Source organism: Ceratotherium simum, chromosome Y (genome assembly GCF_057802395.1).
Source record: "Ceratotherium simum simum isolate JZ-2026a chromosome Y, ASM5780239v1, whole genome shotgun sequence".
In the NCBI taxonomy this organism is placed as follows: domain Eukaryota; kingdom Metazoa; phylum Chordata; class Mammalia; order Perissodactyla; family Rhinocerotidae; genus Ceratotherium; species Ceratotherium simum.
This window is the reverse complement of record NC_141941.1, coordinates 8,166,793-8,194,256: the sequence shown is the minus strand read 5'-3', so window position 1 is coordinate 8,194,256 and position 27,464 is coordinate 8,166,793. Positions and strand designations below refer to the sequence as shown.

The window sequence follows — 27,464 nt, the reverse complement described above, 5'->3', positions numbered from 1 at the left end:
TCCTCTAAATTAGGTTTCTTGGCCAGTAGAATAGGAGTATTATATGGCGACTGGCCAGGGCTGATTACACCTGTTACCAGGAATTTCTGCAGCACTGGCTGAGTGCCCTTTTGAACCTCCTGTTTCAGCAGACAGGGTTTCAGGCTAGGCTTTATGTTTTGGGTTTTCAAGGGAATATGTATTGGCTGGATACTCTTTGCTTTCCCAGACGTCCCATCTGCCTACACATCTGGTCTTACCTTCTTGAGAATCTCCAGTGGCAGCAGGTCTGGCAGTGGTGTTTAAACATCTAGCAGGGCCATCTGGAACTGTAAGGATGATTGTTCCAGTGGCACTTGCACCTCTAGCTGGCCTGGAGCAAAAGTCACTTGAGCATTCAGTTTGCATAGAAGGTTTCGTCCTGGGAGGAGAACAGGGCATTCAGGCACATAAAACTTTTCCAATTAAAAAGATTCGAGGGGCCACCCCACAGCTTAGTGGTTGAGTGCGCTCCGCTGCTGGGGGCCCGGGTTCGGATCCTGGGCGTGCACCAACGCACCGCTTCTCTGGCCATGCTGAGGCTGCGTCCCACATACAGCAACTAGAAGGATGTGCAGTTATGACCGTACAATTATCTACTGGGGCTTTGGGGGAAAAAATAAACAAATAAAATTATATAAAAAAAAAAAAAGACTTGAGCTAGAGAAAGGAGAGTGCATCCAAAAGAAGCCAGCTGCTTGCCCTTGTCCACTTATGCCTATGGGATACTGTCACATGGAAATTGCCCTGCTCTGAGAAGCGCCCCTTGGCTGAGTTGTGTCCCTTGTGGGTTCAAGAAGGAGAGAGTCCTTTTCTCAGACCTGGCTATCCACCAGGCATTTTCTCTTGGGCAAGCAATGGGCCTGGGAAAAAGCAGAGGAGGAGGAGGAGCCAAGGGATTCCTTGGTCCCTTGGTCCCCCTTCTCTGATCTAGATATAACAGCATAAATGCTTGAACCTGGGGGATTTTACTTCCTTTTCTTCCTTATTGCAGAAAAATTCTAGCTGCAAGATGGTATCATAATTGAGTGCCCCATTTGGTGACCACTTTTCTCCTGATCCCAGCATATACTGGCACCAGGCTACATTAACAGTAAAAGATTATCCTTTTTTTTTTTTTTTTTTTGTCATGGGCTCATAACCAAAACTAGCCAAATTTGCAAGCATGCACCCTAGTGGGCCTTTTGGAATGGACAGTGTGGTGCCTATGGTAATAAACCTTGTGTTTGACAATTAATGGACCTGGAGATGGGTGCAGAGCTTGACCCAGTGTCCTGATAACTACAACACATACCCAAATCCCACTCCACCAGAGCATAGAGTTTTCACACCACTGCTAAACAAGCCAAAGAAGCAAGCAGTAATGTATAAGGCAGGGTAAAGATCTAATTTCCTAATACCAGTGTAGGAGGCCAGGTCCCTGGCAGAAAATTTTTAAATCTTCTATTTTGCAAGCAGTCAAATTCCAACTTACTTTAAGCCCAAACCTAACTTCCACACAGTGACAGCAAAGTAAATGACAGACAAGAAAGAGAGAGATGGGGAGATGATTGTTGGGCTGTGCTCTCATGGCTTTCTCCCAAGGGTTAACACACAAACAGAAATGCCTGCAGTGAGGTGTTCAATTCTGGGTTGATGCCTGACAGAAAAAACGGCAAACTTAATGTGCCCACAGAGGATGTAAGAAGCACTGGAATTATGCTGTGAGATTCTGACACAGATAAAAGCTGGCACACACACTAGTGGAATGACACACACACTCAGGAGAACAGAGCATACAGGCATGTGCACCACAGAAAAACCACAGACTAGCCTTCCAGATAATATACTAGGCAGTCTATACTTTTCTTTATCCATAAACAATGGTGCCTAAACCAGATGGACCTTGGCATGACCAAGGGCCCTGGACCGGGAAAAATGAATATCATACCCTGGAGGTACACACTGAAGGACTCACCTAACTGCACACACAAGCTCATCAGCTATGATCCAATCCTTTTTTTCCCAATCACTGAAGTGTTAGAGGCAGTTGGCAAGCAAGGAAACCAGAAGGAGAATTCCCTGGTGGAAAAAAGAAAAAGTCACCTGGTAGCTGCAGGGAAAATCCCAAAACACCTTATTCCAAGTCAAGCAGCCACAGGCAGAGGCTATGGTCTCATCTGGGGTGCCAGAATTTGTTAGCAAGCAATGGGTTCACTCTGCTTGCTGCATTCTGAGCCAATTAATCACAAAAGTTAGGGACTGAGAAAGGAAGTTTAATTAGATTAGATTAGCTGGAAAATCAGAAGATGGGAGACTGTCTCAAAAAAAAAATCTTCAAGAATTACAGAATCTTGAAGTAGTTATATAGGAAAAATGGGCAGTACAGAGGGGGTCCAGGTATATTGGTCTCCAGGCATGATGGGCTGCAGACATCACGTTGTTCCATTCTTCTGTCAGCTATGTTGGATACCTTGCAGGTGTGTTGCCCACCTGTGGTCAGCCCGTTCCTGGAAAGAAACTCATAGAACAATGTTTTTAATTTATCAAGCTATAGGGGAGCTCATACATAAGCAGAGGACACAAATCAGGAGAGCATGTGAATTATTTTAGAGTATGTGCAGTGCAGCAAGTAGTCACACAGAGGAGGGCCTGGGACCATTTAGTGTAACAAGATGGCCTCACTTATGCTCATTTACATTAAGAGAGTGCACTCTTTACTTTCATGGTTAAAGCAGATGTACAATGTATGTTTGATAGGCCATAAGTCAGGCCAAATCAGTTGTGAATTGGAATATTTATACCATATATCTCAATATGTGACAGTCTCTGGTCAGACCCCAGAGAATATATCTATACTAAAGAATTTACTTTATTATGTTTACTTAATCCTTTATAATATTTCAAATCATCTAATATTGTGATGAATAAATTCCTTGAAATCTTTAAATTCTTTTTTATTGTTCTTCATTATTACATTTTATAATCGATTATGGCTGATTTTTATTATTTTCACATCCGGCTTACCTACTGAACTCTAATGTTCTAATAGGGTTTCAGATTATTGAATTGTTTTTTATTTTTCTTGTTGTTGGATGATATTGTAAACTGGAAATCATAACCTTTTCTGATATTCATACATATTGTTTACTTTTCTGTTCTACATACACTGCCTAGGAACCCTAGAATAATGGTGATTGAGTAGTGAAAGCTGTTAGACTAATCTTTGTCCCTTTTTCTAAGCATTTTGTTTAGTTTCCTTTTTTTATTTTAAGTGACTAGTAAATTCTTCAAAATTCTTCTGGATTTTTTATATAAAGCAGACATCGGACATCAGGGGCCTAAATTTGTGACATGTCAGTGCTCTGGATCTAAGCCCTAATAACAGTGGCTGTTGGCTTATTAAAAAGTTTGAGATTCAGACAGATAAACATGCAAATGCCCTCAGAGTTTTCTGTCTGTTCTGTTACACGTCTGTTTCTTTCTTCTCCAGTTAGATTTAAATGAGCTTTGAGGCAGAGCCCATATTATTGCCTTTGCTTTATTCAAAATTTTTTTCCCTATTTCTCATCAGTGCTAGGTTAGTGGATTGCAAATCTGTGGGTTGCAACTTTTCATTTAGAAAACTGGGTTGTAATTACTTTTCTCAATCTGTGTTAAAATTTGTAGACAGGATTTTTTAAAATCAGGTATGGTAAAACAGCAGGAACGGAAATGATTGTCATGAAGGAAGAAGTTTATACTCACAGATGTAAGAAGAGAAAGAGAGAGGCATGCCATTCTATGAAGGGTCACGTAGGGAAAGGACTAGGGTTGGTCGGGAGGTAGAAGAGGAGAAGCAGAGGAGTGTGGCTCAGAGCCTTTATTAGGGTTCTAGCAGGAAGGAAGGGGCAAGGCAGACTGGGCATGCTAAGTTTAGGACTGGATAGTTTGAATAATTTCAGTGGGCTCAGGGTTGTAGGAGCTCTCCCTAATTGTTTGGTATCTGGCCCTGGGGTATTTTAGGGTAGGGGGAATGTTAACTTGATATGTAATTTTGATGTTTGGGGGTATAGGCTTTGATTGGTTGGTTCGTACATCAAAGGTGAACTCACAAGGGAGACATTTGCTATCTGTAGAGTTTAGCTAGCTCTGGCAGGGGCTGTCTCTCCAAGATCAATGTCCTAAATGACAGCATGAAGTTATAGAGAATAAGAAAATATATTCAATGCACAATCATATCTAAAGACACATACTTTTATTTCCCTAAAGCAAATACCTCTTACTGTATAATGAAATACAGTATTCAAGACGCTTTCTCACTTAATGGTTCAGTCATTTACTCATATTCATTTTCAAATTCAAAAGATTCTCAAAAAAACTGTCAGCATTCCCTTCTGAGAAACAGCAAAACATTCAATGCAGTTTCAAATTGCTAATATGTGTGCAGAGAAGGCAGTTGAATGTCAAAAAATTAAAAATAGAAATGCAATGAGCTCATTCAATAAAAATTTCTAACTTTTGTGTACACAAATGAGTTCAGAAGAACTCGTATTTCTGCTGGCTTCACATGGCTTCTTTCTTTCTCTCACATTAGCACCACTAGGCAGTGCGTCAGAGGAGTGGAAAGGGCTGGGAAAACCAGCAGCCAGATAAGTTACAGCAAGGAGAGTCTCAAGAGAGATAATGGAAACATGATAATTTTGTGGCCTCATTTTAGCTTGTTAAGAGGCGATATAGCAAGCAAGTAGCATAGTGTCACAGGAAACATTTATTGTCAGATGCTCATCCTCAAGTTCAAGGCTAACCATTTACATCTCTGTTTTATATCTCAGAAGCTATGAAGCAGGTTTAAAATAGTCCTGAATAACATTGTATGCAACAGAAATTTTATGCATGCTAAATGTGTTTAAAATAGATTTGGCTATTCTTCTCTGCTACAGATGTAAAGAAAAATATAAGAAGGTAATACGTAGTAAAACTATTTTTATGATTTATAAGAACATGATACCATGCAATAGGCTCTCTCTGCCTATTAATTAATCAATCTGAGCCAATTAGTCATAACAAGTTAGGGATATATAAAGGCAGTTTTAATTCAATTAGATTAGCTGGCAAAATTGGAAGACAGGTGACTAATGTCTCAAAAAGCTATCAGAGTACCTCAGCAAGGGTATGTGCACAGGATCAGAGCCAGAAAATCATGAAAGCATGCAGCAATTTACAATGATCACATGCTAGAAAGGTTTCAACCAGGAAAAGTTTATTTAGTGTAACAAGATAGCATCACTTATGTTCGCTTACAAATATACTGGTTTTATCTTGCTTGGATATATAAAATATTTTCAAAGATACAGTTAATTATAGAAAATCATATAGCTATGTACCTATGTCAAGATTAAACAGGTAAAAAGGTCTTACTTTTTTGACACATCTTTTTTATAAAGTGTTACAGATAACCACAATATCCCTCCCCTCCACCCTGAAGTTGATAAGTACTTTCTCATATATATTTTGAAAAATTTATATCATCGTTTTAGAGAAGTTTTAGATTTCCAGAAAAATAAGCAGAAATTACAGAGTTCCTATATATCCCCTGACACTCTAGTTTCCCCTATAATTAATATTTTGCCTTAGTGTTGTAAATTTGTTATAATTCCTGCTCAAATAGAGATACATTATTATTAACTAATGCCCCTTGTTATATTAGGGTTCACTCTTTGAGTTGTGTATTCTATGGATTTTGACAAATGTATAATGACATGTATCCATCATTATAGTATCACAATGAATTTTTTCACAGCCCTAAAAATTCCCTGTGCTCCACCTATTCACCCCTCCCTCCCTCACCTCCAACCCTGCTGATCTTTTTACTGTCTTCATAGTTTTACCTTTTCCAGAATGTCATATAGTGGGAATACTGCAGTATGTAGTCTTTTCAGAACTTTTCAACTAAGTTTTTTCACTTAGTAATATGTATTTAAGGTTCTACCATGTGTTTTAACGACTTTATAGCTCATTTCTTCTTATCACTGAATAATATCTCATGATATTGATGTACCACTGCTTGCTTATCCATTACCTATTGAAGGACACCTTGGTTACTTTCAAGCTTTGGTTATTATGAATAAAGTCGCTATAAACTTTCATGTGCAGGCATTTGTGTGCACATAATTTTCAACTTACCTGGGTAAATATTGAATGCACTTAATGGACCATAGGTTAAGAATGAGTTTAAGAAACTGCCAATTGACTTCTAAAGTGGCTGTAACGTTACGCATTCCCATCAGTACTGAATGAGAGTTCTTTTTCTTCCAAATCCTCAATAAGATTCGGTGTCCTCAGTATTATGGATTTTAGCCTCTCTAGTAAGTGTGGTGGTATCTCATTTTAATTTGCAATTACCTAATGATGTATGGTATTGTGCAGCTTTTCTAATGGTTATTCGTTCTAATTCACTCTCTTAGGTAGAAAGCATCTATTTTCTTATCGTTAAGTATGATGTTAGCTGTAAATTTTAATATATCTTCTTTGGTGAGGTGTCTTTTGCCCATTTGAAAAATTGGATTGTTTGTTTTCTTTTTGTTGAATTTTAAGAGGTCTTTGTATATTTTGAATACCAGTTAATTATCAGATCTCTTTTGAAATGTTTCCCCTCAGTCTGTGACTTGCCATTTCATTCTTTGAAGTATTTTTCACAGTAGAAGTTTTTAACTTAAATTTAACATCAGTTTTCCTTTAACCAATCATACTTTTGGTATTGTATCTAAAAAGTCATTACCAAACCTAAGGTGACCTAGATTTTCTCCTATGTTCCTTTCTAGGTTCTAGGAGTATTATAATTTTTGCAGTTTACATTTAGGTCTATGTTCCATTTTGAATTAATTTTTCTGAAGGGCCTGGTTTAGATTCATTTATTTTTTTGCATGTAGGTGTCCACTTGTTCCAGCACCATTTGTTGAAAAGACTATCCTGACTATGTTGAATCTCCTTTTTGCTCTTTTGTCAAAGATCAGTTATGACCATATTTGTGTGAGTCTATTTCTTACTTCCTAGTCTATTACATTGATCTATTTTTTAACCACATTATGTTGATTACTGTAGTTTAAAGCAAGACTTGAAGTCAGATAGTGCTAGTCCTCTGTCTTTGTTCTTTTCTTTCAATCTTGTTGCCTATTCTGGGTCTTGTGGCTTAGCATATATATTTTAGAATCAGTTTTTCAATATCCACGAAATACCTTGATGGGAGTCTGAATGAATTTGCATTGACTATATAGATTATTTTGGGAACAACTGACATCTTGGCAACATTGGATCTTTCTATCCATGTACAGGAAATATCTCTCTACTTATTTACATCTTCTTTCTTTCTTTCATCAGAGTTTTGTAGTTTTCCTCATGTATATCTTATACATATTTTGTTAGATTTACCCTAACTACTTCTTTTCTTTTTGTGTGTGTGATGTTAATGCAAACGGTGTTGGGTTTTTTTGATTTTGAATTCCAATTGCTCATTGCTGTTATATTTGAAACCAATTGAGTTTTACATATTACCATGTATACTGCAAACTTATTGTAATCACTCCACAGTTCTTTTTGTTGAATTTTTGAAATTTTCTACATAGACAATCATGTCATCTGCAAACAACAACTGTTTTATTTCTTTCTTCCCAATCTGTATACTTTTATTTCTTTTTTCTTTATTGCATTAGCAAGGACTTCTAGTGTAATGTTGAATAGGAATGATGAGAGTAGACACCCTTGTCTTGTTCACAGTCTTAGATAGAAAGCATCTATTTTCTTATCGTTAAGTATGATGTTAGCTGTAAATTCTTTTCATAGATGTTCTTTATCAAATTGAGGACCTTCCCTTCTATGCCAAATTAGCTGAGAGTTTTTGTCATGACTGAGTGTTGGATCTTGTCAAATGCTTTTTCTGCACCTATTGATATGATCATATGATTTTTATTCTTTAGCCATTTGAATCTGATGGATTACATTAACTGATTTTCAAATAGTTAACCAGTCTCTCATACCTGGAAAAATCCCACTTGGTCATAATACATAATTCTCTTTATACATTATTGGAGACAATTTGCTAACGTGTTTTTTTTTTTAATTTTTATTTATTTATTTATTTCCCCCAAAGCCCCAGTAGATAGCTGTATGTCATAGCTGCACATCCTTCTAGTTGCTGTATGTGGGACGCAGCCTCAGCATGGCCGGAGAAGCAGTGCGTCGGTGCACGCTGGGGATCTGAACTTGGGCCGCCAGCAGCGGAGCGCGCACACTTAACCGCTAAGCCACAGCGCCGGCCGCATGCTAATATGTTGTTGACCATATTTGCAAATGTTCATGTGAGGTACTTGTCTGTAGATTTCTATTTTTGTAATGTCTGTCTGTTTTTATTATAAGAGTTCTGCTTCTATTTTTTGGAAGACTGTAGATGATTGGTATAAATTCATTCTTAAATGTTTGGCAGTATTTACTAGTGCACTGGTCTGTGCCTTTAGTATTATGTTTTAGAAGCTTATTAATTATTGATTCAACTTATTTTACATACACATACATACATATGTTCAGAATATATATCTTTCCTTCTATGGCAGATAGTATTTTTCAAGGAATCAGTCCATTTCATCTAGATTATGAATTTGTGGTCTAAAGTTGTTCTTAATGTTCCTTTATTATCATTTTATTGTCCATGGAATCAGTAGTGAAGACCCCTCTTTCATTGTTGGTATTAACAATTTGTATCTTCTCTCTCTAATTTTTTTAACTAATTCCAAATTTTTTATATTTTATTGATTTTCACAAAGAATCATCCTTTGGTTTAATTGATTTTCTCTACAAATTTTCTGTTTTCAATTAATTGATTTGTACATTTTTAAATTATTTCTTTTTTATGCTTACTTTGCATTTAATTTGCTCTTTTTTTTCTAGTTTAAGTCTATATTAGCAAAGATAACCTAAGATAAACTTAGATTATTGATTTTAGATGGTACTTTTCTAAAATGTTCATTTAATGCTAAAAATTTACCTCTCAGCAGTTCTTATGCTGCATTCTACAAATGTTAAGTTGTATTTTCATTGTCATTTAATTTGAAATATTTTCAAGTACTTTGGGATTTTCTTTGGCTCATGTGTTACCTATAAATATTTTGTTTAATCTCCAAGTATTTTTGTTTTTTTCAGCTATCTTAGTGTTATTGATTTCTAGTTTAATTCATTATGGCATGCAAGCATACTTTGTATGATTTCTATTCTTAAAAATGTGATAATAGTGTTTTATAGCCCATCATGTGTTCCATCCTGGTAAATGTTCCACGTGGACTTGAGTTGAATGAGTATTCTGCAGTTGTGGAAGTATTCTATACATATGCATTAGATTCATTTGATTGAAGGTGACACTCAGTTCAACTACAATGTTAATGATTTTCTTCCTTTTGGAAATGTCTTCCAGTTGGAAATGTTACTGATAAAGAAGTGTTGAAATCTTCAACTATAGTAGTAGATTCATCTATTTCTCCTTGCAGTTTTGTCAGTTTTTGCCTCATAAATTTTTTGGTAAAATATACATAACATGAAATTTAATATTTTAATGATTTTTAAGTGTACATTTCAGTGGTATTGAATACATTCACATTATTGTGAAACCATCACCACTATCCATCTCCAGAACTTTTTTGTCATCCCCAACAGAAACTCTGCACTTATTAACCAATAATTTCCTTCTCCTTCCAGCCCTCGGTAATCTCTATTTTACCTTCTGTGTCCATGAATTTGACCATTGTAGCTACCAGATTTAAATAGAGTTACACTATATTTGTCCTTTCGTGTCAGACTTCTTTTACCTCCCATAATGTTTTCAAGGCACAGGCATGATGTAGCATGTGTCAGAATAACATTTTATTCATTTTTAAGTCAGAATAATATTCCATTGTATGTATATATCACTTTTTGTTTATCCCTTTATCTGTCAATGAACATTTGGGTTGTTTCCACCTTTGGGTTATTGTGAATAATGCTTCTATGAATATTGGTATACAAATATCTGTTTGAGTCCCAGCTCTTAATTCTTTTGGGTATATACCAAGAAGTGGAATTTCTGGAATGTATGTTTAATTTTTTTGAGGGCTGGCCCTACTATTCCACAGTAGCTAACCATATTATCTTTCCACCAACAATTCACAAGGATTCCAATTTAACCACATCTTTGTGAACATATTATTTTCAGCTTTTGAATAATAGGTATGAAGAGGTATCTCAAGGTTTTCATTTTATTTCAGTGTGGTGTCTCATTTCCCTAATAATTAGTAATGTTGAGCATATTTTCAAGTGCTTATTCTCCATTTCTATATCACCTTTGGAGAAATGTCTATTCAAGTCCTTTGCCCACTTTTAAATCCAGTTGTTTTTTTCTTATGGAGTTTTAGAAGTTCTTTTTATATTCCACATATTAATTATTTGTCAGCTATATGATATGCAAATATTTTTTCCCAGTCCATAAGTTGCCTTTTCACTCCGCTGATAATGTCCTTTAGTGAAGTTGAATTTATGTACTTTTTTCTCTTGTTTCCTATGCTTTCAATGTCATATCAAAAAAAATCATTGCCAAATCTAACGTCCCTCTGTTTTCTACTAGTTGCTATATATTTAGCTCTTACATTTAGGCTTTTAATCCATTTGGAGTTAATTTTTGTATATAGTGTTAGGTAGGCATCCAACATAATTATTAAAAAGACATTTATTAAAAAGCATTATTAAAAAATTATTTTAAAATATTTTTACTTAAAAAAAGCACATTCTTTTATATGTGGATATGTAGTTTTCCCAGTATCATTTGCTGAAAAGACTGCCCTTGTACCCATGAGTGATCTTGGGTAAAGTCAAAAATCAGTTGATCTTATCAGCAAAGTGTCCACTTATAGGATCATCATTCTATTCCATTTTCTGTCTGTCTGTTTTTATGCCAGTACAACATTGTTTTGGTTACTGTAGCTTTGTAGTAAGTTTTTAAATCAAGGAGTGTGAGCCTTTAAAATTTTCTTCTTTTTCAGATTGTTTTTATTTGGTTTCCTTGAGATTCCATATGAATTTTAAGATTGGTTTTCCTATTTCAGCCAAAATATTGGATTTTAATAGGGATCTCACTGAATCTGTAGATTGCTTTAGGTAGTATTAATATCTTAACAGACTAAATCTTCCAATAAACATGTGACGTCTTTCCATCTATTTATTCTTTTATTTTCTTTTAACAATGTTTTCTTCTTTTCAGTGTACAAGTCTTTCATCTCCTTAAGTTTACTCCTAAGATTTTTAAATTTTGATGCTATTGCCAAACTGTTTTCTTAAATGCATCTTTTGTTTATTGTCCTTGTGTAGAAACGCAACTGATTTTTGTTGTTGATTTTGTATCCTACAACTTTACTGAACTTCTATTTGTTCTCAAAGTATTTTTTGTGGTATCCTAAGAGATTTCTACTCATAAGATCACGTCATCTCAAACAAATAATTTTGCTTCTATCTTTCCAATTTGGATGTTTTGCTTTCTTTTCCTTGTGAATTTTTCCAGGTAGACATTCCAAACTCTATGAATTAGAAGCAGTAAAATGGGAATCTTTGTCTTGTTTCTGTTCTTAGGGATAAAAATTGTCAGTTTCTCCATTGACTATGATGTTAGCTGTGTATTTTTCATATATGATCTTTGTTATGTTGAGAAAGTTTCCTAATTTGTTGAGTATTTTTTATCATGAAAGTGTATTGAGTTTTGTCAAATGCTTCTTCTTTTTTTCATCATTTGAAATATTATGTGGTTTTTTCTTTCCCCTTCATTCTGTTAGAGTGATGCATTATATTGATTGATCTTCACTTGTAGAACCATCCTTGTATTCCAAGAATAAATTCCACTTGGTCATGGTATATATTACATTTAATATGGTTCTTAATTTGGTTCACTAGTGTTCTGTTAGGAATCTGCACCAATATTCATAAGGGATATTTGTATTCACAATTTTCTTTTCTTGTAGTGCCTTTGTCTGGTTTTGCTATCAGGGTAATACTGCATTCATAGAATGAATTAGGAAGTGTTCCTTTTACCTCAATTTTTGGACAAGTTTGAGAAGAACTGGTATTAGTTCTTCTTTTAATATTTGGTAGAATTTCCCAGTGAAACAATTAGGTCCAGGCTTTTCTTTTTTAAGAGGTTTTGGTTACTGATTCAATCTCCTTACTAGTTGTAAGTCTATTCAGATTTTCTATTTCTTCATGATCCAGTGTTGGTAGGTTGCGTATTTCTAGGAATTTGTCAATTTCATCTAGCTTTTCTAATTTGTTGGGATACAATTGTTTATAGTACTTTCTTATGAAATCTTCCCTTTTTTCCCAAAATTGGTAGTAATGTCCCCACTTTTATCTGTGATTTTAGATATTTGATTCTTCTCTTTTTGTCAGCCTTCCCAAAAGTTTGTAATTTGTCAAAGCTTTCCAAAGAAGCTACTTTTGGTTTCTTTGATTTTTCTTTTTGTTCTTCCACTCTTTATTTTATTTATTTTCACTATAATCTTTATTATTTCCTTCATTCTGCTAGCTTTATGTTTAGTTTAGTCTTTTTCTAGTTGCTTCAGTGGAAGGTTGGAGCTTATTGGGGATTTTTCTTCTTTTTTAATGTAAACATTTATAGCTATTAATTTTCCTCCTTGTGCTGCTTTGCTACATCTGATGAGTTTTGATGTGTTATGTTTTGTTTTGATTTGTCTTAATGCATTTTTTTAATTTACTGTGTGATTTCTTCTTCAACCAAATGGTTGGGTGTGTTGTTTAATTTCCACGTTAAGTGTGAATTTTTAAGTTTTCCTTCACTTATTGAATTCTAATTTTATACTGTTGTGATCAGAACAGATATTTTGTATCATTTCAATCTTTTTAAATTCACAAGATTTATTTTCTGGCTTAACATATGGTCTATTTTAAGAATTATTCACGTTACTTGAAAAAGACAAGTATTCTTCTGTTGTTGGGTTGAGAGTTCTGTACATGTCTCTGAAGTCCATTTGGTTTATACTGTTGTTCAACCTATATATCCTATTGATCTTTAGTTTGTTTGTTTCATCTGTTACTGAAAGGAGGTGTGGAAGTCTCCCACTATAATTAGACAGCTATTTCATCTATTCTGTTAATGTTTGCTTCAGGTATTTTGGAGATGTGATGTTTGTGCATATATGTTTATAATTTTATATCTTCTTGGTGAAAGATTCAATATAATAATATCCTTCCTTTTCTCTTATAACATTTTCTCCATCTTTATTGAAGTTTTATTGACAAATAAAAATTCTACATATTTGAGATATACAAGGTGATGATTTAACATATGTATAATGTCCTGAGGTTCTCCAAATTGCAAATGGCAGAATTTCCATCTTTTTTGTGGCTGAAAAATATTCAATTGTATATAAATACCACATTTTGTTTATCCATTTTTTCATTAATGAACACTTAGGTTGCTTCCATGTCTTGATTATAGTGAATAATGCTGCAATGAACATGAGAGTGCATATATCTATTTGAGATGCTGGCTTCTTTTCAGTTGTATATATACACGGAAATGGGATTGCTGGATCAAATGGTACTTCTATGCATAATTTTTTTTTTGAGGAACTTCCACCTTGTTTTCAATAATGGCCAAGTTATATTTACATCAACCAAGTATAAAGGTTCCCTTTTTTCCACATCTTTACCAACATTTGTTATCTTATGTCTTTTTGATAATAGCCATTCTAACAGTTATTATGGTATTGATTTGCATTTCCCTGATGATTAGTAATGCTGAGCTCCATTTCATATTCCTATTGGCATTCGTTTGTCTTCTTTTGAGAAATTTCTGTTAAAGTCCTTTGCACATTTTTAAATCTGGATATTTGTTTTCTTGTTGTTGAGTTTTATGAGTTCCTCATCTATTTTGAATACTAACCCCTCATCAGATATAGGGTTTGCAAATATTTTCTCTCATTCTGTAGTTTGCCCTTCAATTTTGTCAATTGTTTCTTTTAGGGTGAAGATCTTTGACTTGATATAGTCCCACTTATTGATTTTTATATTAAAAAAATCATTTTCCTGACCAATGTCATAAAGCTTTATCTCTGTGTGTTCTTCTACGAGTTTTACAGTTTCAGGTCTTAAATTTAAGTTCTTAATACATAGTAAATTAATTTTTATGTAGGGTGTAAGATAAGGTTTCAATTTCACTTTTTTGCATTGGATATCCTGTTTTCCTGACAGCATTTATTGAGACTATCCTTTCGCCATGTGTATCCTTGATACCCTTCTCAAAGATTAGTTGACTACGTATACATGCATTTATTTTGGGGCTCTGCGTTCCATTGCATGGGCCTATGTGTCTGTTTTTATGCCAGCACCATACTAATTTGATTACTATAGCTTTGTAATGTAGCTTGAAGTCAGGAAGTGTGATGCCTTCAGCTTTGTTCTTTCTCAAGATTACTTTGGCTATTTGAGGTATTGGTGTTTCGATATGAATTTTATGATTTTTTTTCTAATTCTGTGTAAAATTCCTTTAGAATTTTGATAGAGGTTGCACTGAATTGCCGATTGCTTTGGGTAGTACAGACATTTTAGCAGTATTAATTCTTCCAATTCATGCACATAGGATGCCTTTCCATTTGTCTGTGTCGTCTTTACTTTCCTTCATCAATCTTTTATACAGTGAATAGATTTATGACCTCCTTGTTTAAGTTTATTTCTAAGTAGTTTATTCTTTCTTATGCTGTTGTAAATAGGGTTGTTCACTTATTTTCTTATTTTCTATTTCAGATAACTCATTGTTAGAGTATAGAAATGAAACAGATTTTTGCATATTGATTTCATATCTTACAACTTTACTAAATTTGTTTTTTAGTTCTGACAGTTATTTGGAGGAGACTTTAAGGTTTTCTATATATAATATCATGTCATCTGCAAATAGAGACAGTTTTGCATTTTCCTTTTTAATTTGGGTAACTTTTATTTCTTTTCTTGCCTATGGTTCTGCCTAGGACTTCCAAAACTATATTGAAAAAAAGTGTTCTTGATCTTAGAGGCAAAGCTTTCAGCTTCTCACTATTGAGTATGATGTTACCTGTGGGCTTGTAAATACATGGCATTTCTTGTATTGAGGCACTTTCCCTCTATACTCATTTTGTTTAGAGTTTTTATTACAAACAGATGTTAAATTTCCTCAAAGCTTTATCTGCATCTATAAAGATAATCATATGCTTTTTATCTTTTTTGTTAATATGATGTATCACATTGATTGATAAATCCCATTTGATCAAGGTGTATGATTCTCTTAATTTATTGTTAATTCAGTTTGCTAACATTTTGTTAAGGATTTTTTAATCTATTTTCGTTAGGGTTATTGGCCTGTAATTACCTTTTGGTTGTGTCCTTGTCTGGTTTGGTATCAGGGTTATGCTGGCCTCATAAATTGAGTTTGGAAGTGTTCCATCCTCTTCTATTTTTTGGAAAAGTTTGAGAAGTTTTGGTATTAGTGCTTCTTTAAATGTTTGGTAGACTTCACCATTGAAGCCATCTGATCCTTGACTTTTCTTTGTTGGGAAGTTTTTGATTACTGATGGAATCTCCTTACTAGTAATATGTATGTTAGATTTTCCATTTCTTCATGAGTCAGTCTTGGAAGGTTGTACGTTTCTAGGAAGTTATCTATTTTTTTCAGTTGTCCAATTTTTTGGTATATAATTGTTCATAGTAGTCTCTTTTGATCCTTTGTTTGTCTGTGGAGCAGTTATAATGTCTTCTCTACCACTTTTGTTTGTGTTTATTTGAGTCCTCCTTTTTTTCCTTGGTGAAGTTAGCTAAAGGTTTATCAGTTTTTTTTTTGTCTTTTCAAAGAACCAGTTCCTGGTTTCATCGATCTTTTTTATTGTCTTTTTAGTCTTTATTACACATATTTCTGCTCTGATCTTTGTCATTTCCTTCTTTCTACTAACTTTGGGTTTAGTTTGTTCTTCTGTTTCATGTTCCTGGATGTGTAAAATTAGGCTATTTATTTGAGATCCTTCCTGTTTCTTAATGTAGGCATTTATTGTTATAAACTTCCCTCTTAAAACTGCTTTTGCTGCATCTCATAAGCTTTGGTGTGTTGTATTTTCATTTTTATTTGTCTCAAGGTATTTTTTAAATTTCTTTTCAATATCATGTTGCTTAATCTCCATACATTTGTGAATTTTCCAGTTTTCTTCCCATAATTGATTTCTAGTTTCATACTTTTATGGTCGGAAAAGATTTTTGATATAATTTTAATCTTCCTAAATGTATTAAGACTTGTTTTGTGGTCTAACATATGATCTATCCTGGAGAATGTTTCATGTGTGCTTCAGAAGAATGTATATTCTTTTGCTTTTGGATAGAAAGTTCTGTATATGTCTGTTAAGTTATCTGGTCTAACGTTTGTTTTAAGGCCAATGTTTCCTTATTGATTTTCTGTCTGTCATCATTATCCATTGATGAAAATGGGGTATTAAAATCCTTCACTATTTCTTTATTGCTGCCTATTTCTCCTTCTAGGTTGTTAAAATTTGAATAGAACTCAGGAAACAATATCATACATATTTCTTACAGAAAGTAAGTTCTATTTTTTCCCACCAATTGTTTGCCCCTAAAGGCTTACTCTGAAGGAGGTAAATTAGAATCTTAATCACTGGGGATTTAATCCTCCCAAAATTGCAATTCTCTCTCTCATGAGAGAATATAGGCTATAAGGGAAAGAGCTAATTAAGCGAATCTTGGTCAACTCATAAGTTGTTTATAAGCTAGCTATACTGTATATACACAAAGATAATAAAATAAATACATATTATTTAATTTTTCCCTGAATCTGTTTTGTTTTTGTATCCATGGTGTATAGATTCTTTAGCATATTTACACTGTTCTTATGTTCATACACATTTTTAAGTCTCTGTAATTCTATGTAAGATAATGGAAGGGAGGAAGAAATGAACAAATGAAGGAACTAATGTAGATAGAGGAAGAGGGAAGGAAGGGTCAATTTTTCATGCAGCAATTCCAACTCAAGCTCATTTCAGGCTTCCCCCAGCCTCCCAAAGTTTGTCATTACAAACTTTGTCCTCACAATTCTCAATGGCTTTTGACACCTTGTAATTAGAATCAACCCTCCATGAATTCTAAAAAACCCAAAATCTAGATAGATATAGGCTATCTATAATTTGAGAAATCACAGGCACTTCCCCTAAATAGACCAATAGACTAGATAAACAAACAAATACCCAAATGACTTAAATATCTGTCCAATGAAAAATGAAGAATTCTTTCTATCAGGTATAGATTCAAGGTATTCAATAAATGCAGCAATGCAGAAAACCTGATAGAGATAAGAATTACAAATGAATAAATAAAAACAGTGATGAAATGGGGACAAAGCGCGTTAAACTTTAGACTGCTAATATTTAAGTGAGAAGTTTGAAATTGTCTTCCAATTCTGATGGTCTCCTGAGAAAAGATCACAGAAGATATGAAGAGCCATCCAGGTGAGAGGCAATGTAGAGGTTTTACTTTATTCCGCTCCATTGAGGAAGGTGCAGATTACTTGAGATTTCTTTGATTAGGGAAGTTGACACAGTGACTTGAGTTTATAGTGTCTTGAAACAGCTATAACTCTTTTTTATTCAGAAATAATGAGATGTTCCAGAAACTGTGTCAATTTCGTAAGTCAAACAACAGGAAATTAGGTGATTAGGTTGGATTTGCAGAAGGTAAGATAGAGGGGCAAAAAGAAAGTCAAATCACAGAGGTAGGAGAGACTTTAGATATTGCCAGAGATAAGAAAACTCTTAGTTCAGAGGTAAAATAATATCCCTGGGAGAAAGAAAAGGAAAAGAAAAGAAATGAGAATCGAGCATTATAAGAGCCAACAATTTTATATAAGCCATTCTAGAGTATATTATATGTTATATGATTTGTTAGTTTTTGTGCATGTTATGTGTGTACACGTCTGTGCTATGTAAATGAGCCAAAGATTGCCCCTGTATATTTGCCCCTACAATGTCTACTTCTCCAGAATAGGCAAGGACTATTAGCCTGAAGCCTGCCAGAACCAAACTCAAATTCTTATACATCTATTTGCTTTAGATATGGCTCAAACAAGCTTAATCTTAGGCATTTATATAGCTTGCATGATTTGCATACCTTCCCTTCACAACACATCATTAAATTTCCCTCAATATCTATTAATTATAGATAAGTTAAACCCTGGGACTATAAATGACCACAAGCCACTGCTTCTTTTCAAAGATTTCTGACGCAAAGTCTTCCCACTTGCTGCTATTGAATGGTCTTGCTGTGGGCTGGCCTATGTACTGCTTCATATGTCTTATCTTTTTGCTCAGGCTGAAGAGGTAGCAATTCCCCAGTGAGAGGTCTTCTCATGGTGACAGGAAAGACAGAAGGACACAAATCTGGCCCTCAGGTATACTTAAAATATTTGCTTGCATCATGCCTGCTACCATCTTAAGTGAGCAACATAGCTGATTCCAAATAAATAGAACAAAGAAGTGCATTTTTTACCACAGAGGGAGAAAGAAAGAATGTTATTAACAGTAATATACCTATGTGTTGTAGATCCTGAGACGATCCTTTTCATCTCAAAAGTTTAGTTATTCTATTCAAAAAATACTTTTAATTACATAAGTCAAATTGTTCCATTTATTTATTTGTTCATTCATTTATTCAAAAACAACTTTTGAATGGACACCTACTCAAGCCTGGTGGTTTGTGTGTGTGTGTGTGTGTATGTGATGTATCTATCTACAAATGTGCTTTTAGATGGCTAAAGAGATGTCACAGAACAAATCTACAACTATATTCAGGGATTCACCTTTTTCATCAGCTTGCTTTTTTTGCTCAAGAACAGCTTCAGCACATTCTGTACCACCCCTGAATGATGACTCAATACCCTACTGATCTTCAAGGAAAGATATAAGGGAAACAGGAGGAAAACATGGATGAGATGACAACATGTTTGTTTTCTCAACGTCATACATTTGAATTATTCCAGTGTTGGTAAAGCACTATCTAAGTTCCAAACTAAGCACTATTTGCATTCATTTGCGCTGCCAACAACATCCAGCATGGCTCCTCTGTGTTCCACCGTAAAGAAAGGTTTCCACTCTGCCCTCTTTCAAGGGGAAGCTGCAAGAGCAGATGCGCAATCTGGGATGGTTTCCAGTGCTAAGCAGGCAGTAACTCCTGCTGCCAATATCCTATAAAGATGCAGACACCTGTGTCCTCACATTTTAACCATTGTTTATGTCCATGGGAGCGCAGCGGTTTGGCTGTTCCACTTAATAACTAACTCATCCTACAGATGTCTCCTTTATCACAAAAGTCAAACATTGGAGTCTTTAAACTACATGCCATTCAGTACAAGCATGCTGAAGCTGCCTTATACCTGCTTATGAGGGCTAATTGTTAAAATCTCAGAATTTTCAAGGGCAGTTGTGAAATATAGCCTATATTAAAATTAGATTATATAAAGTTATAATTAAATAAATTATATTAAAATCAAAGACAATATTCAAAACTAATTGCTTCCTGATTGTTTTACTGCATTATATTGTTGTATCCTTAAGTGTATTTACATCTGTTGAATCTTTATGGTGGAAATACTGTATGCGTCTTTTCCCAACTTTACATTCAGTGATGTTATGTTGGAAGCTTGAAACTTGCCATGGTGGGAGTATTTACACCATGGGAATCAACAATTGTTGCAAAACAGGGCATATTTTTTTTCTCTGGAGGATAAGTTGTTCAATATTTACCAGTTCTTCACTGATGGTTTCAATTACCTACTTTGTTTCATACCTACCTGCATTTTACAAATATTAACCCGTTTTAATCTTCATAGCAGTCCTATGGGATAGGTCCTATTGCTGGCCCCATTTCACTGAGGCACAGAGAACTTAAGTCACTTGCCCGAGCTCACACAGCTAGTAGGTGGGCAGTCTGGTTCCAGGCTCCACGTTCTTAATCACTGTGTGTGCAGCCTTTTCTTTTCTGAAAATACAGCACATTCTAGGGAACACTTTACCTTCACCCATAATTACACCTTGCATTGTTTTCATCATCTCCAACCTTGTTAATATGATCAGTCCTGGTCTCAGGTCCACCTTGGTATTCTGTCTAAAACTATAGAGTCCAAGGCCCAGATCTAGAGGCAGCCATTTGTGTTTCTACTTGCACGGAAATTCCCCCATCACCTCCCTCTTCCCCTACTCACCGCAGGATGCCTGTCTTGTTTGCCAACATTGCTACATTCAGCATTATTTTCATTTACTAGTATTATAATCCACAAAAATTTTTTTAAGCTATCCAATACTTAGTTTCTTCATCCATAAATTGGGGCTCATCATCAATTGGCACCATACATGCAAAAACTTTTCTCTGTATCAAACAAACGTAAGTTTAACTTGAATGAGCTCCCTTTTGCCCATTCTCCTCTGTTTAGCTCCTGCTGCAGGGATCTACCTTGGTGGCTTCATCCTGTCTAGAATGCTTTCTCAAGTCATCAGGAAAATGATGGAGGCCTGCTTCTAGGCAGGACTTCTTGGAGAGTAATAATTTCTGCTAAGATGCAGGATTGCTGGATGGGTCTGCATGATCAAAGACAAGCCTAGCTCCCAGCAGGAATTCAATCCATTTTGGCTGCTTCATTAGGGCTCCTTGGGGGATTAGACACTATGACAATGCAATGACTGATTTTCACTGACTCAGCTCTGAGTTCCTTACTGGCCTGCTCTGTGAGCCCCGCCCCTCCAGTCCCTTTTGCTGCACGTCAGCCTCTTCCTTCCTCTTAGTGAGAAAACCTGCCTGTGGGTCTTTCAAGGCTGCTATGCCCCTTTTTCTCAGCGTGGGTTTTTACCTCTGAGTCAGTGCTCCCTACCCCACTGGCCACATACACAACTACTCCCTTGTGCTCTGCTCAGTTCAAACTTGTTACCCAGAAAAACAGAGAAAACTTGTGACAGCTGAAATTAGCTATTCAGAGCAAACTCTGTCAAACAGAACAGGATTCAAGGCCCTCATTCCTCTACTGCATTAGGCAGCAACTTTCATAAAGGCAGGGAGTAAATATTTGAGGCTTTGCAAGCCATAGAGTCTCTGTTGCAGCTACTCCACTCTGCTGTTGCAGTGGGAAAGCAGCCACAGACAGTAAGTAAACAAACAAGTATGCCCTGGGTGCCAATAAAACTGCATTTATGGACACTAAAATTTTAATTGCATATGATTTGCACATGCCATAAATATTTTCCTTCTTTTTGTTTTCATTTTTCTTTTCAATCATTTAAAAATGTAAAGCCATTCCTAGTTTATGAGTTAAACAAAAATAGGCAATTGTCCAGATTTGGTTCAAGGGCTATTATTTGCCACACCCAATTCTACAACAAAACTTTTGTGAAACTAAAGTGTAGGGGTTTAACATAACCTTTTCAGAGCTCCAGGGATTGAGAATTAACACCAATGCTTGAGCCAACGTGTCCAGGTGTTAAATTTATTTTTTAGACAGTATCGGTCTTCGGCAAGTAGCTCTCACTTGCTCTTAAAAGTGTCTGAATTGCTGAGCAGTTATTTTTACCAGATATCTTAATCAATTAATTCTCCTTGAATTTCTTACTGAACTAACTGGTTTAAGTAGGGTACTACTAATCTCCTGTTTGGGTTAGATTCTCCAGAAGCTAATTCTGGGAGTGAGTTTTGGAGGCACACAGTTTATTGAGAGAAAGCTCTCAGAAGAAAGGGTATGATGGAAACAGGATAGGACAGTTTGGACACTAAGTGAGGAGGTGGGCTCAACTGGAGAGGAGATTAGCTTCAGCCCAATTCCATGGGAAGCTCTGCTTTTCCTATTCTATTTGTCTAGTTCTATTTGTCAATTGCTATAGCCACTCCAACTATCTTTTCATTATTATTTCATAGAATATGTTTTACACCCATTTACCTTCAACATATTTGTGTCTTTGTATCTAAAGTGAATTTCTTGTAGAAAGCATATAGATGAATCCTTTTATCTGTTCTATCACCTCTGTCTTTTAATCGGAATGTTTAAATTCCTGCTATTTACTGATAGGAAAGAAACTATTTTACCTTTTGTTTTTTGTGTCATATCTTTTCTGCTCTTCAATTCCTCCATTATTGCCCTTTTTGTGTTTTATTGATTTTTTTTTTTTTAGTCTATCATTTTGACTCTCTTTTCATTTCCTTTTTTATTTTCTTTTGGTATATTTTGTAGTTATTTTATTAGTGGTTACCTTATAGATTACAATCAATGTCTTAAATTTATAACAATTTATTTTTAATTAAAGCCAACTTAGTTTCAGTAATATACAAAAATTCCTCTTGTATACATCTCCATCCGTTATCTTTTATGTTTATGTTGTAACAAATTACATCTCTACATATTGTGTGCTTATTAACATAAATTTATAATTGTTTTATGCATTTGTCTAAATATATATACATGTATATTATCAACCAAAATATAATAATATCAATTTTCATATTTATGTATGTAATTCTCTTCGTTATTTGTTCTTTATTTCTTTGGATGGCTGTAAGCTACTGCATAGACTTTTTCATTTAAACAGAGGTTTCTTTATATCTTGGGAGTGAAAAAAAAGCCCCAAATTTTGCTAGTCTTTGCAGATTGACTCTATGACTTCTTCAATGCTTAGCAAGGTCATTTATCAGTATGACTTAGCCTTCATTTCCTGCTTCCACTTAGTCTAAAGATTAGCCAAAGGTGAAAGCTTAGAGTCTTCTCAGATCTTTTGTGATTACTTGTCCTGCCCTGGGCATGTGTGTAGCTTTCTAAGTTCCCCAGCATATGTGGGAACTCTTCAAAGCCCTTATTCCCCAAAGCATCTCATGCCTCATATTTTCCTCCAAGGCTTTTGACATGTCTGTCATTTTCCCCAATTGGTAGTTTTTGCTCCAAATAGTAGTGGCTTATTCATTTTCCTTTCAGTGTTTTTGATGAACATCTTCTGCATAGCCACTTCTTTGTACTAAGTTATGAGTTATGCAAAACAAAGGCCACTCACTCGGTCCATCCTTCATGGAACCTCCATACAGGTCCACACAGACAAGCCCTTGCTGGGTATAAGGTCTGCTCTGTGATCTCTGAAACCAGGAGCCCACACCAAAATGTAAATTTCTGTATTAAAGGCCTCCAACATAATGTTTAGGGAGATAGGTTAAGGCTAAGTTAAAATGCCAAAAGGATCTCATATCATCTTTCAGTAGTCTTTCTCTTGATTTGGCTTTTACTTGGTCCTTGTAAACCTTCGACTATCTTTCAGAATTCTAAGAAAATTGATTGAGAGTTTTGCCAGGTGTTTTGTGGGGGGTTTTTTTGGTGTTTTTAGAAAAAGCCACCTAGTTGTGTCTACTCTCTCGTTTTCACTAACGTCACCCCATGGGAAATTCTATGGTGTGAATAGCCCCACAGTGTTAGTGGCAATGGGGCTGGTCTTATGGACCTTCATGTCAGTAAATCATTAGCTATGGCAGGTGAGATGGCTGTCATTCAGTTGAGGACAAATCTTCACTGAATGAGATTATGGGCTCTTTTGAGCCCAACACTCATAGCAGCTAGGAGATAGATGCCCTGGCCCAGTAGAGGCTATGGGGCACCAACAGAGCCCAGTACATTCCCCATTACCAGGCAACTAGATTCCAGATATGGAAGGTTGCAGTCAGTTTACGAAAACAAAAATACATGGATACTCTTTCAATTTGTGCTTCTTCCTTTCTGCAGACCAGTTACTGATAGTAATACTGAATTTCTTAAAAATTAGAATGGATGGACTTGGATAGAAATGTTGTTATCTCCTGATTCCTGAGAGTTGCTAGTTACGTTAGCAGTGGAACAGTTTATCTAATTCTGAAGTAGGTTGCTCACAAGCCGAAGGGAAAGAGCTTATTTTTCATTTCAGTCATCACTGTCTCCCCTCTCCCACAACCTGTAAAAATGCCTTCTTATCTAACCTGTTATTCTAGGTGTTGTTCCTAAGCAGAGGGACATCTCCGTATTCCCTGTAAACTATCTCTAGCTATCAGCCTACTGTCTCTGTTAGGTCCCCATAATGCCTTTTTTGGGTGAGTGGCTCTTCTATTTCTCTTTTTATTGAGCACATATTCAGTTATTTACTTAGGAGTGGTAAATGGTTCAGACATAAGTGGTAAATAAATTAAATATTCTTAAATTTACATTGTAGGCTGAAAATTAGTCAAGGTGCCACAGAGAGCTCCAAAACTTTGGCAAATAATAACTGGCTTGAAATAATAACTGAATCTATTTTTTCTAACTTTTACTTTTTTTCAATAATTTTATGGGGATCATAATGGTTTATAACATTGTGTAATTATGGGTGTACGTTATTATTTATCAATTTCTCAGTAGACTTCATTGTGCTCACCACCAGTAGTCTAATTTTTGTCCATCACCATATATTTGTGCCTCTTTACCCCTTTTACCCTGCCTCAGCCCTCATCCCTTACAATAACCTCTAAACTGTTCTGTTTATCCACATATTTGTTTATCTTCCACATATGAATGAATTCATGTAGTATTTGTCTTTCTCCGTCTGGCTTATTTCGCTTAACATCATACCCTCAAAGTCCATCCATGTTGCTGCAAATGGGACAATTTTGTCTTTTCCTATGGCTGAGCAGTAGTCTATTGTATATATACACCACATCTTCTTTATCCATTCATCTGTAGAAGGGCACTTGGGTTGCTTCTGTGTCTTGGCTATTGTGAGTAATGCTGCAATGAACATAGGGTGCATAAGTCTCTTTGAATTCTTGATTTCAAGTTCTTTGGGTAAATACCCAGTAGTGGGATAGCTGGGTCATATGATATCAATATTTTTAATTTTTTGAGAAATCTCCATATTGTTTTCCACAGTGGCTGCACCAGTTTGCATTCCTACCAGCAGGTATGAGAGTTCCTTTTCACCACATGCTCTCCAACATTCATTTTTTATCTTGGTAGTTATAGCCATTCTGACAGGTGTAGGGTGATATCTTACTGTAGTTTTGATTTGCATCTTCCTAGTAATTAGTGATGTTGAACATCTTTTCATGGGTCTGTTGGCAATCCATATATCTTCTTTGGAAAAATGTCTGTTCATAGCCTGTGCCCATTTTTTGAGCAGGTTGTTTGTTTTTCTGTGGTTGAGTTGTATGAATTCTTTACATATTTTGGAAATTAACCCCTTGTCACATATATGGTTTGTAAATATGTTCTCCCACTTGGTGGGTTGTCTTTTCATTTTGTTCATGGGTTCCTTTGAGTTGAAGAAACTTTTCAGTTGGGTATAGTCCCATTAGTTTATTTTTTCTTTTGTTTTCCTTGCCTGAGTAGATATAGTATTCAAAAAGATGCTACCAAGACCAATGTCAAAGACTGTACTGCCCATACTTTCTTCTAGGAGTTTTATGGTTTCAGGACTTACGTTCATGTCTTTAATCCATTTTGAGTTAATTTTTGTGTATGATGCAAAATAATGGTCTATTTTCATTCTTTTGCATGTAGCTGTCCCGTTTTCCCAATACCATTTATTAAAAAGACTTTCTTTTCTCCATTGTATGTTCTTGGCTCCTTTGTTGAAGATTAACTGTCCATAGATGTATGGTTTTATTTCTGGGCTTTCAATTCTGTTCCATTGATCTGTGTGTCTGTTTTTGTGCTGATACCATGTTGTTTTGATTACTATAGCTTTGTGGTATTATTTTAAAGTCAGGTATTGTGATGCCTCCAGCTTTGTTCTTTTTTCTTAGGATTGCTTTGGCTATTCAAGGTCTTTTCTTGTTCCATATAAATTTTTGGATTCTTTGTTCTATTTCCATGGAGAATGTCATTGGAATTCTGATTGGGATTGCATTGAATCTGTAGATTGCTTTAGAACTATTGACATTTTAACTATGTTTTTTCTTCCAATCCATGTGCATGGAACACCTTTCTATTTAATTCTGTCTTCTTCAATTCCTTCAATAATGTTATAGTTTTCATAAAGGTGAAACTATAGGACTTTCACCTCTTTGGTTAAGTTTATTCCTAGATATTTTATTATTTTTGATGTGATTGTAAATGGGCTTGTATTATTGACTTCTCTTTCTGCTAGTTTGTTGTTAGTGTATAGAAATGCAACTGATTTTTGTAAGTTGATTTTGTACCCTGCAACTTTGCTGTAGTTGTTGATTACAATAGTTTTCTAATGGATTCTTTAGGGTTTTCTATATATAGAATCACGTCATCTGCAAACAGTGAGAGGTTCACTTCTTCCTTTCCAGTTTGAATTCATTTCTTTTTCTTGCCTAATTTCTCTGGCCAAAACCTCCATAACTATGTTAAATAGGAGTGCTGAGAGGGGGTCCCCTTGTCTTGTTGCTGTAATCAGAGGAAAGGCTTTCAGTTTTTTACTATTGAGTACAATGTTGGCTGTATTTGCTATATATGGCCTTTATTATGTTAAAGTACTTTCCTTCTATACCCATTTTATTGAGAGTTTTTATCATAAATGGATATTGGATCTTGTCAAATGCTTTCTCTGCATCTATTGAGATCATTATGTTATTTTTATTCTGCATTTTATTAATGAGGTGTATCACATGGATTGATTTGTGGATGTTGAACCATCCCTACATCTTTGGGATATATACCACTTGATCATGGTGTATGATCCATTTAATGTATTGCTGTATTCGGTTTTCCAGATTTTGTTGAGGACTTTTGCATCTATGTTCATCAGTGATATTGGCCTATAATTTTCCTTCTTTGTGTTGTCCTTGTCTGATTTTGGTCTCAGGGTAATGTTGGCCTCATAGAATGAGTTAGAAAGCATTTGGTCTTCTTTAGCTTTTATGAATAGTTTGAGAAGGATAGGTGTTAAATCTTCTTTGAATGTGTGGTAGAATTCTCAAGAGAGGCTCTCTGGTCCTCGACTTTTGTTTTACGAGATGTTTTTGATTACTGTTTCAATCTATTCACTTGTTATTGGTCTATTCAGATTCTCTATTTCTTCTTGATTCAGTTTTGGGAGGTTGTATGGGTCTAAGAATTTATCTGTTTCCTCCAGGTTATCCAATTAATGGGCATATAGTTTTTCATAGTATTCTGTTATAATCCTTTGTATTTCAGTAGTATCCATTGTAATTTCTCCTCCTTCATTTCTAATTTTATTTATTTGAGCCCTCTCTCTTTTTTTCTTAGTGAGTCTGGCTACAGGTTTGTCAATTCTGTTTATCTTCTTAAAGAATCAGCTCTTAGTTTCATTGATCCTTTCTACTGTTTTTTCAGTCTCTATTTCATTTATTTCTGCTCTAATTTTTATTTCCCTCCTTCTGCTGAGTTTGGGCTTTTTTTTGTCTTTTTCTTGTTCTGTTAGGTGTAGTTT

The 27,464-nt window shown here is 35.1% G+C and overlaps 1 pseudogene; it reads right to left on the bottom strand.

The window, feature by feature from the left end:
- The window catches only part of LOC147911636 (DENN domain-containing protein 10-like), a 119,822-nt pseudogene that overhangs the window by 2,138 nt on the left and 90,220 nt on the right, over positions 1-27,464 (bottom strand).